This window comes from Mauremys reevesii, linkage group 1 (assembly GCF_016161935.1).
Source record: "Mauremys reevesii isolate NIE-2019 linkage group 1, ASM1616193v1, whole genome shotgun sequence".
Taxonomy (NCBI): Eukaryota; Metazoa; Chordata; order Testudines; family Geoemydidae; genus Mauremys; species Mauremys reevesii.
The window spans coordinates 253,724,996-253,735,408 of record NC_052623.1 but is presented as its reverse complement, the minus strand read 5'-3'; positions in this window follow the sequence as shown (position 1 = coordinate 253,735,408).

Here is a 10,413-nt window from a genome sequence, read left to right as displayed (position 1 = left end):
CCAGCAGCGGGCCTCCCTCCTCTCTTCCTTCCCCAGTCAGTCCAGGCAAATCCCCTTGTGTGCAACCAGTGGGGTGAAAGTTGGACTCTTGTCTATTGTTCCCTCTGCTGACTGAATTTGGTGCTGCCTCCTTGTGTGGCTGATCAGCAACCCCCCAGAGGAGAATGGAAGGAGTGGTGCTGCTGCTGCACATCAGGGCTCTCTTGAGGCTATGACCTGCCTTTTTCTACCTCTCTTCACACATGTGCATGGCCCTGAAGCTCCCTGGTGATACGCTTTGGGAGTCTCAACTGACAGCCTGAGTTGCTGAGTACAAAAGCACAAGTCTCTTGTTCTAGAATCCTTCTGACACTCAGTATGAAATTTAGCAAACAGCCTTTTAAAGGGAGTCTTGCTTGTCCTCTGAAGTGACAACTATAAATCCCAAAGCTTTGAAAAGTAAGGCTGGTAATCGCACAATGTCCTAAACCTAGATCTGCCCGAATCTCTTAGGTTATGAGGCCATCTAGTGATCAGCTGGTTTAGTACAATTAAAGTGTACTCTGATGTGAAAGCTTCTTACAGACTTTCATTTAAACATGGATGATCCTTGTGGATATTTTGGCAGAATGTGGGCATGTCCTTACTGCACCTCACCTCCATCTACTGTGCCTGCAGTGAAGCACAAAATGAGCAATTTACGATTGAGGCACTTCACCGCAGATGTACCTGTACAGACAGATCTCAACTTGCAGGTCTGCTACTAGATGTGACTGGTGAAGAACTATAGTAAAAATTAAAAGAACCAACATTCACATTACAGCAAGCTGTTTAGCCACACTCGAGATATGATCTAAAAATTCCTAAAAGCATCCTTATAAGGAATAATACATTCCTACATGATACTATTCATTCTACGGCTGAAATGAAACTGTGGCATTTTCGTCCAAGCTGCTGAAGATGCTGCCTGACAATGCAGAAAGAAATTTGACAAGGAGGTCTTGTCCGTTTGCTCAGACAAGAATAAAATGAAAAGAATCAGACAACTTCTCAGGTACAATCATCCTAAACTTCTGACATGAGGCTGCTAAGCTTCTATTTGAACCTTGGTGAAATGTTTTAACATCTAACACGCTTCAATAACATGTTGTGGGAATTCAAAAATTCTTCCACAGTCACTATCATCTCTGTGATTGGTTGATTGAGGAACAAGAGGATTGATGACACAGCTTCACAATACTGTCCAGAACTCCCAGACAGATTGTGTCTCTACATTTATTAATTTAGGCTTCTGGTGTGATATAAATAAAACATCTAACACTCTAGCACATAATTTTTTTAAAAATATATTAAAATCATAAGCTAACCAACTGATGATCTCCAATAAAACTTCCCTACTGCATAAACACCATCCCCTATTAAATTTGTCCCACTCCAAAAGATCAAGTAAACTGATTAGACTTTCAGAGCATTAGACTGAAAGGCATTAGTCCTGGATTATTTGGGACCAAGGTGAGGAGCAGGTGTCAAAACTGATAGGCCCTCATTATCAGTCCCTTCTCACTTAAACTGAGAGACTTCATCTTGATTGTCTCTGCTGATCACAGCTGTCACTGTATTTCTATTCAACTAATGTAACTATGCTGAAATTTGCACTAAGGATGAGGAGGACTTTGATCAAAACATAGCATAAACTTTGTACATCAAGGGATGGTACCAAGAGATACTAAATTTACAAAAGCAATTGAAGGAGGTTTCAGAGGGATTTATTGGATTATTGGCTGACGAGGAAATCTAGCTCAAGCTAATTAACAACAAAGAAATGGAACCACCACAAGGATGGAATAGTTCATTCCCTCTCTTCTAGCATTTTAAACTGGAGATCCAGTTTTGTATCTGAAATCTATGTTTGCAAAGAAGGTTATCACAGTTTATTGCATCACAAGAGTAAAAATAATATGGGAGTAAAGTCACAGGGGGCAGGAGAGTTGAATTCAGAATGTTTCCAATTTTTAACAGACTTGCACTCTCATCCAGCCAGCTCTGAATCAGTCGATTGTGGTTTTAGTATATTAGGATCAGTTCAAACTTCATAGTAGGGTGGATGCTAAAAAAGCAGTAAATTTGCAAAACTGTACTGGTAGCTAAACACAAATACAAAATATCAGGGACCTACCTAACTAGTTGGTAGACTAGGACTCTAGATTCTTAAGTTTCCTTTCATTTTACTTACAAAATTGCAAACTCTACACTTTGGACAATATGTGCCTTTGTGTGTTTTTGAGGAATTAATATTTGACACACTGAACCACACAACACATGATTCATTTCATTTGTGTTTCATTTCACAAAAGTGTCGTGTGTTTTCAGTATGTTTCATGCCTCCCCCACCCCCCAAGAAAATAACAAATGGGTTCTAGTAGGTTGTGAACATTCACAACAATCCTTTTGCCTCCCCTTGGGCTGACCATGGAGAGAAGAGACCACAGAAAATGATCAATCCAGGCAGCCAGGAAGCACGTTCCTGGTCAGCCAGACACACTGGGGCCTGTATCCTTTCAAAGAGGCTGCAAAACATACTCCAACCACTCCTACGTGAATTTCTTCCAGCTGTGGAAGCAAAGAGCTCTTAGCTGCAGCATGGGGCTGTGGCTGTCAAGGGAGCAGCTGCAGACTGAGGCTTAGCCACTTCCATGCCATATAACTGCTTATACTACTATGCTGAGAGAAAGAGTGAGCGCTAAGTTGCCATCTGGATTGCCTAGTTGTATGGATTGCCCAGTCAGGCCTTCATCTTACTCCATTTTGGTCTCCTGGGTCATTTGCAGATGGTTCCCTTCCATCAGGCTCATACTGGATGCCTATGTATCCAGGAGTTGCAGGAGCATTTAGTGTCACAGCAGTCTGCAGGAAGCAGCTGTGGGGTGAATGGAGAAACTGTAACTCCCCCCGCACCCAGCCCCCGCCCTCACCAGATGAACACCAGTGTCCTAAAGAAAGCAGCTCCAGCTGGAGCAGCAACAGATGAAGTGGAGGTGGCCTCTGGAGCTGGGCTAGGGAACAGGGGAGAAGAGTCTGGGGAAAGAAGGAGGTCTTGTAACAAACTCAGTGACAGGAGGTGGCTAGCGCAGTAGCAGCCACTGGCTCCTGTGTAAATAGTACAGCACAATGCTGTGGCTGCAGCCACACCAATGCTTCAGCAGCATGATCTGTCCGAACTGCTCCCGCAAGAGGAGCCGTGCCTCTTAGGAGGCCCCTGAGGAAGGGAGAGCCTCTGGAACTTGGTGAAAGTAGGGTGTCCAGGGGAAAAGAACATCTCACTGACATTGGAGCACCTCCAACTTAGCCTCCAGCCATGGACTTGCCACCTGGCTTCCAGTTTACATCTGGCTGAAACGTTCTGAAATTTAGCCATTAAAAACGTCACTATCTTTCAGTCTGCTCCACTCCATGGTCTGTCACCAGGGGGTGCCCACATGGAGCACAGCCTGGCACTAACCATGCACGGCCTATAGGTTCCCTTGGCCACACATGAATGGGGCAACAAACTAGCCTATACCAGCACCTTGTCTGCAGGACCAGGCTCATAACCACAAGGGGTCCATGTTCAGTGGCACACCTGTCAATGAGCCTGTAGTAAGGAATGCTTTCTAGGCCTTTGTGTTACAGATTTTCAGGCAGGCCTTGTGCCTAGCAAGTTTTAAAATATTGTTGATTCTCTCTCCTATTTCCAGACAGAACAGTTACCTCCAGCTGGCTCAGGAGGCAGAGCGGAGCCTGAAGCAGTGTGGGAGACAAGGGTTCATGGGGTTTGGGTTCATGACTGCTGTCCTTGGCTCCAGGAACATGGCAAGCATCTCATGTTGTCTTTCAGACGTTTTACCAATTCTGCGCAAAAGCAGATTTACTTCATAATTAGCCAATGCCAGAGAAATACGTGGAATTTTTCAGTGCTTTTCTAGCTACATAGGGCCTGGCCACTCAGTGCTCACCTGACCACTTGGTTTTACCTTCACATCATAGGCTGGCAGCTATTCTGACCCTCACTGGGGCCTTAGGGCACAGAAAATGATAAAGGGTTGGGCCAGATGCAAGACAGGTGACACCCAGTCAAAACAGAGTTACTAAGGTTACTAGGCCTTGTCCAGGGTGGCCAGTTCCAGTACCAAGTGTCTCCTTTGTAGGACTGTGTTCACTGTTACGTTGCTGGAGGCCTTTGAGGTGGGCAGTATAGCTGCAGGCCCATGAGTCAGGGTTATGCCATGCCAGGGGCTCTGCTCTTGACTGATTTTCAATGGAGTCCAGAAAGCCTGGACTCTGATGATGCTACTCTAAAGATAGCAGAATGGCTCTGTAGTGTCACCAAGCCAGCCTGCTTGGCAAATGCCTTGGAACTTATTTTCAATTCAACCAAGCATGGAAGGGCTGCTGTTCATGTACATAGAGCCATGGGGGTAGCCCTCTGACTTGCTGTTAATTTTCAGTGGTATTTTGCAAACCATTGACTTTTCTGGGGGGTTCGTTCTCTCTCTTGTATGCACACCCCCTCCAAAAATTAATTTAGCACCCATTACTCAAAGATAGGGGCAGCTACCTCAGCCTATCTCAGTGATGCACGTTCCATATCCAGGCTAATAGGAAGTGCTTTTCAGACTGCTGAAAGCAGACGTACACCTAGAGGGCATCTGACCTACGCATCGTATCCTATGTATGTGCCTCAAATGTTCTAGAAGCTTTCATCCCAGAAGAAACCCTCCAGTTCAAGTATGGTTATGTAGTCACGGTATTGTTTTCTGGACATAAAAACAAGCAACTGAAAGGAAGCAGGGCTCTTAGAGGTGGTTTTGAATTCACACTCTACATCTTCAGATGCATGCACTGAGAATATTAGATGTCACTGGTGCGCCATGTGAGGTTGCACTGCATCCGTCCAGGCTATAGTGAGTTGCCTACCAGTGAAAACCAGCAAGGAATTGGAATGAGCATCCCTTGAGAAGGATTCGTGGGAGCGTGTTGAATGACCACATCTAGTCTCAAGGGCTGTACTGGTATTCTCCAGCCTTCTTCCCCAGCAAGTACAGCCACATGCCAGGAATCCAGTGGCTGCTGGGAAATGAAGCTATTTGCATTTGAGCATGGGTGGAAGGTTCTGGACCATTAGAACATTATGTTAGAGTATCTCAAGCTCTTCCATCACAAAGGAGTGCATTTGTCAAAGACTGGTTTGGACTTGTTCAACCTCAACCTTCATTTGTGGTTTAAGGAATTCTTAGCAATTGGTTTGGGAGAGGATACACTAGCTGTCTCCTTTTGAATGTACGCTTTGCAGATTGGCCTGCTTGGTCTACATTACAAAGTCATAGGCTTGGTCTACACTACAAAGTTAGGTCAATATAAGTTGCCTTGCTTTGACCTATACATGTGTATGTCTACACTTAAATTTGTCTCCAGCCAACATAAGAATTCTGTTACAGCAACACGGGACAACCATCTCCCTGCACAGTGTAGAGCCATGGTCAACCTACTTTGGTTGACACAGTATAAATGTAGACACTGTATGACCTATGCTGACCCTAAAAGTTCTTCAGCCATTGTCCCACAATGCCCCAGTACTGTGACAGCGACAGCTCTGCTCACAGCTTTAAACGCCAGTGCTTAGCGTCACAGTAACCAGAAGCCCCTCTCCCCCTTTAAAAATCCTACATGTTTTTGTAATGCCCTTTCCTAATTGCCCACCATGGCAAGCACTCCTAGTAATTGAGCCTTGACTGTAGTTGAGTGTGCAACTGCCCAGCCAACTATGCCAGCTCCATGCATTAAACATGCTCCTGCCTGGAGCAGACAGAAAGTATTAGATCTCCTGAGCCTGTGGAGAAAACAGTGCAGGCACAGCTATAGACCAACTGCAGAAACATGGACATCTATGAGCAGATTGCACAGAGGATGCAGGAAATGGGGTACAACAGAGCTCAGCAGTAGTGCTGCGTGAAAGCAAAGGAATCTTGCCAGTGATATCACAAGGAAAGAGAGGGCAACAAGAAATCTGGTGCTGAGCCACAGACCTGCCACTTTTACAGTGAACTGCATGCCATACTTGGCGATGACCCCACCAGCGCCCCACAGACAAGTGTGGATACCTACAAGGAGACCAAGACGGAGACTCCTTGCTCTGAACAGTGAGGAAGAGGAGGAAGGGGGAAATACAGTGGGGGACTCCAACCGTGCTACAAACCAGGACCTGTTTGAAACTCTGCAGGAGTCTAGCCAGTCCATCAAGCATGGATGAGCCTGCTGATGAAGGAGCTCAGTGAAGAAAAGGAGCTTAGTTAAGTATGTACATGCATTTTTCCTTACAACGTTTTATTTGTTTTTCCTTCCTCCCTCCCCCTGGCATTGAAAGATGGCGCCTGGTCAATCCCCAAGTTTACAAGACAAAGGTATCAACCTCACTGCTTTACTGGTATATTGTGAGAAACTAAAAAGTTAGGAAGCAAATTCAAAACAAAGTATTGACCCCTAGTAGGGCAGTCCAGTTACATGATCTGCATCATTTCGATGTCCTGAGCTCAGGAAGAGGTAGAGTCAGCAGCTGCTTTTCATTCCCTTGTTGGGCTGGGTGATAGAAGGAGAAGGGCACTGGGAGCCCTTTGTTTATGTGAACAGGGATATGCCTTTTATCCTCCTGAGACATTTCCATTCAGCTTCCATGGAGATACTCCACAATCCTCACCCGAAGGTATCTAGGGATGGCGGCTTCCTCTTCTGTGGTAGGACACTTTCCCATGCCACTCTGATGAGTTTGGCTGGCACCATTGCAGAAAATAGGCTAGTGGCATATGGGCCCAAGCAGCTTTGGTACACCAGTAGCAGCTGGATTCTCTGTGCCTTTGTGACCCCCAGGAGTGAAATATCAGCCAAAATCACCTCTGCCTGTGAACAATAGTGCCAGTATTCACTGCTGTTGCCCTATACTCGTAGCCATGGAATAGGGGCCAGAATTTTATAGCTTCATGCAACAGAAAACCCCACCCACTCCCATCAGGCTGTGTTCACCATGGGCGGAGCTGGAGTGTGTTGCTGAAATGTCAATAAGCATTTCTTGTTTAAAGTATTTATGGGAGTACAGGATGGGAATTTTGTAAATTACTTTTCCCTTTCCGCTGTGACTGTAAATCCAGTGCTAAGTCTGTCTGTTTTTATCAGAAGCTTCTGGCACAGTGGCCATATGGAGGGCCCCCTCCGCACCCCCAGAATGCTTGGCCCTGATGAGGATGAGAATGAAAAGGACGAGGGAGGAGAAGTTCTGGGAGTTCCTACAACCCAGTGCTGTAGACTATGCACAAAGGACCAATATGATCAGCGGCACTGAGAAAAACAGAAAGGACAGTGTAGCGAGGCGGCCCCAGCCACCCCAGAGAGGGACAAGCCCCTACGGATGCCAAAGTGGGCGGAGTTGCTGGAGCCTGCGCCCGCCCCCCAGAGGTCAAGGCACAGGGCAGGAAGTATAAAAGCCCAACCCCAGGGCTCAGAAGCTGGCTGGCCACTGGAGAGGCCAGACGCTGATGCCCTAGCTCCCGCTGGGGAGACTCCTGCCGCCTGTGACCGACCCGAGGACTGGCCATACCTGCAGAGGCTGGACGCCGACCAGACGCCGGAAGAGCCAGTAAGCCGACCAGTACAAAGGGACCCAGAGGAGCTGCCCAGTTTACCCCTCGCTCAGTATCCCAAGGAGCCCATGGTGTTGGACGCCCTGGAAGACTCCGCTGAGATGCAGATACTGGTAGAGGGGGAGGTCGGAAGTAGCCCGGGGGCAGCCGACCCTAGTCTGGCTGCAGCACACCCAGAGCCAATGTCAGTGTGTTGCGGCCAGGAATCTCCACTGACACAGCAGCAGGCTGCCTGCCGCTGTTAGGGCCCCGGGCTGGGACACAGAGGAGTGGGTGGGCCCGCGTCCCCCCTGCCACCCCACTCACGGGTGGCAGACTCCCCCTCTCCCTGGCTGCTCAGGACCTAGGGCCTGGGCTTGAATACTAAACTGTTTGTTCAGCCCCTGCCTAAGGGTCTGAGCCCTGAACTGTTGTTCGCTGCCCTGCCCTGCTCTAGGGCCTGGGCTTACAATACGGAACTATTTGCTCAGCCCCTGCCTGAGGGCCTGAGCTCCTGACTGTTTCCTGCCTCACCAGGCTAATTCACCAGCTCACCGGACTCGTGTAGTGAGGCGGCCTGGCTCCCAGTCGCCCCAGGGAGGGGCGACCCCAACAGCGGACGTCTACAGACAGGCAAAAGGCCTGAGAGTCCCAGGAGCACAGGAGCGGGAAATGCACCAAGATGTAATGGGTCCTCTTAGGCAGCACACCCAAATGCTGCAGACCCTGGCTGATATACAGGTCCAAAAATCCTAGACTGCCCACCTGTTGAAGTCCTTGGAGAACTCCATGCTTGCTGCTATCTACATCACCCACAGCATCACAGACTGCATCCTTACCCCTACCGCTCCATGCCAGGTGGGGAGAGGGGCAACATGGAAAATCACAGCTTCACATACACGGACTTTTGAAAACCACAGATTGGTGTATGTGTAGCACAACAGACTACATTAGACTACCTTTTTGTTTACACAAATGCACATCAATATTTACTTACTTTTCAATGGGTATGTTAGAAGTTCATGACATTGTTATGTTAGAAGTTTGCATAACCTTGTACATGTTTCTTTGCACTTTGATTTTGTGCACTGAATTTTTGCTCTCCAAATATCTTTATTAGTTCACAACAAATATTACAGAATGCATAGCAGCAGCCACAAAATCAAATGGTACTTATAAATGCACACCAAACACCACAGACTTCATCACATCAGGAAAACACCCAGCCATCTTCATAAATGTAAAGCAAGCGTCCCCACACAATTCAAGGCAGGAGGAAAATCCCTGGGCCCAGCAGTATTTATAATTTGCAGCAGGCACAACAGAATAGCTACAGCAGGGAATAACCCCCAAATACATAATTTAAATTACACAAGGCAGACACTATTTCCGGACAGAACGACTCTGGAATATGCTTTTGTAGAGTGAAGTGTCATTAACATAGTTTACTCACTAGATTAGATTTCAGCAAGAAAAACATCCCAATAGTTTTAGCTGCATATTGTGTACTGCATAATACATTCTGCACCTTCTGAGCCAAGAGTTGGTGCTGTCCAGCTGGCCAATGTACAGCTTCATGAGAGAGCGGAGAAGGGGCTAGACTGAGTTTAGCATTTCCACATCGCCAATGATATTCTGCCTGTTGGGGAAGAATTTCCCTGCATACAGCAAGCGCTCATGATGAGTACGTGCAGCACTGATGCAGGCAAACAAATATGCACGACTCTGAGTGATATGCCAACTTTGGTGGCTATATGCTGCTGTAACTTGTGTCAACCAAAGTTTGTAGTGCAGACATAGCTGCAACCCTTTTTTGAAGGTTTGAGCTCTAAAGAGCTGACTACTGATAACCCAACTCTGAAATCAGGGCATGAATTAATTAATCCAGTACTGAAAGTGGAGTGCAGTTTGAATTGCAATTGACAGTACACTAGGAGAGAACACTAACCAGCAGGTATTTTTGGGCTATACTCCTACGAAGAGCATCCAGATGACCTAGTATGGAATATGAATGACTAACCTGATGGATATTAAATTATTAGGCTATTGGCTAACAAACCATAGCTCTGATAGTAGAAGGGGGAAGAGGTTGTAGAGTTTGTCTTGGGAGTTTTTTCAGGAAGGAGTTGATGATATCCTTAAATTCCTGGGTGAATTGTGGTGTGGGGTCGTCTTTGAGTTCTTTATAGAAGGTGGTGTTGGAGACTTGTCAGTTGGCCTCGTTAACATAGTCATCACGAACCCATCCCAGGGACCTTCTACTTGCTTCCCAAGATGCACAAATATGGAAACCCATGCTGACTCATCATATCTGACCATAGCACTCTTACAGAAGGAATATCATTCAAGACTCCAAAAACAAAAAAAAATCCTTAAACAATACATCACACAAAGATTCAACTTCTTCCAGGACACAATTGACTTCCTCCAGAAACTCTGCAACATTAACAACCTCCCTCAGAATACCATCCTTGTCACTATGAATGTCACTTCCCTATACACCAACATCCTTCACAATGATGGCATCTCTGCCTGCATCAAATATCTACAAGACAATGGACAACACTCAGTATCCACCCCAAACACATCACCAAACTCATCCATTTCATCCTTACCCAGAGCAATTTTACATTCAACAACAAACACTTTGTCCAAACCATGGGAACACAGGGATACTGGGATGGCTCCCCAGTAGGCCAAGCTCTTCATGGGCCACACTGAGGAAGAATTTCTGGGAAAACGCACTACAAAACCAATGTTATACCTGAAATACATTGATGATATTTTC